Source organism: Echinops telfairi, unplaced genomic scaffold, assembly GCF_000313985.2.
Source record: "Echinops telfairi isolate 266 unplaced genomic scaffold, ASM31398v2 ScPeMD7_655;HRSCAF=1070, whole genome shotgun sequence".
Lineage (NCBI taxonomy): Eukaryota > Metazoa > Chordata > Mammalia > Afrosoricida > Tenrecidae > Echinops > Echinops telfairi.
Window position 1 is genome coordinate 18,950,610 of NW_022104553.1, and position 1,533 is coordinate 18,952,142.

The following is a 1,533-nucleotide window of genomic DNA, read 5'->3' on the forward strand; positions in this document are numbered from 1 at the left end:
CCCTAAGTAACCAGGTGGGCAGTACCTTAACCCTAGAGGTCCCTGAGCTCATTGTGGGAGTAAGCTGACACCAGTGCTGGGGGCAGGGCAGGTAGAGGAGAGACTGTCCTCTGAGCAGGGAGAATAGCAGCACATCTGCTCCTATGGATAGAGCTCCTGGCCGGATAGCAATCAGTCATGTGCTTTTGAGAGGTAACATCAAGGCGGCCCCATGATGGGAGGATATTGTGGGGATGGTTTTTAATTAGGAGGATGTGACTGGGACTCTGCTCCAACGCACACATGTAGAGGCCTCACCACGCCCAGAATCCTGGCCTCCCAGGCTTCTTAATCATGAGTATAGAGAATTTGTCTGGGTACACTCTCTTCCCCTTCCTCTGACCTTCACCTCAGAGGAACCAGCTTCATGCTGATGACAATTCATCCTGACATTAGAGGGTGTCAGGAGCTGCTAGAGTGTGGGCTATAAAAAGACTTGTCCCCAGCTCGTCTTCCCCACATATGTGTCAGACCTAGGACACTGCTTGCAACTAGTGGTAAATGTTGGTCACGTTATCTCCCTGAAGACACCAGACATCCAGAACAAGGGGACACCATTGTTTATCCCACAATAGGTGGGGCTCACTCCCTGCTGTGAGGGAAGTGGATTGCTTCCCCTGAAAAGCTTACAATAAATCAAGTCTCTAGTTCAAGGAAAATCAAGAATCTAAGATCAGCCCATCTTGTCATATGATACCCTTAATCCCTCTTCCTATCGTTTGCATATCGCTAGATCACTCCCCTCCCATTACTGGATTACCTATAATAGAATACCTACCTGTGAAGTATGTTTTACCTATAATCAGGGGGCTTGCACATCCCCAAAAGATACATAAGCCTTGGTTGGAAATAAATCACTCTCTCCTGCCCTCCTGCCCTCTCTGCTTGCACTGAGACCTGGCTGTTGAGATCATGGCTGTCCAGGAGGTGAGCATGCTACTATGAAATGTGTCTGATTCCTTCATGTTACTCTCTCTCCTATCTCTATTATTCTCTATGACCTTACTACAATCTTTATATATCATAACCATACAATTGCACCTATCTGACCTGGGATACAGTGGTGGGGGCTGGTTTCTCCCACACTAGAGTGTTACCAGAGGATATGAAAAAGACAATGATGGTAAACAAGTGGCCATCTAGCTCAGAAGCAACAAAGCCCACATGGAAGAAGCACACCAGCCGGGTGATCACGAGGTGTCAAAGGGATCAGGTATTAGGTATCAAAGAACAAAAAAAATTAAATCATTGTGAATGTGGGGGAGTGCAGATTGGGGACCCAAGACCCATCTGTAGGCAACTGAACATCCCCTTACAGAAGGGTCTCAGGGAGGAAACGAGCCAGTCAGGGTGCAGTTTAGCAACGATGGAACATACAACTTTCCTCTAGTTCCTAAATGCTTCCTCCCCTCAACTATCATGATCCCAATTCTACCTTACAAATCCAGCTAGACCAGAGGATGTACACTGGTACAGATAGGAACTGGAAACACA

At 47.2% G+C, this 1,533-nt stretch overlaps 1 protein-coding gene across 1 annotated transcript in view; it reads right to left on the reverse strand.

Moving 5' to 3' along the window:
* The window catches only part of LOC115870344 (zinc finger protein 613-like), a 13,097-nt gene that overhangs the window by 7,650 nt on the left and 3,914 nt on the right, over positions 1–1,533 (reverse strand). The gene's annotated exons all lie outside the window — the stretch shown is intronic.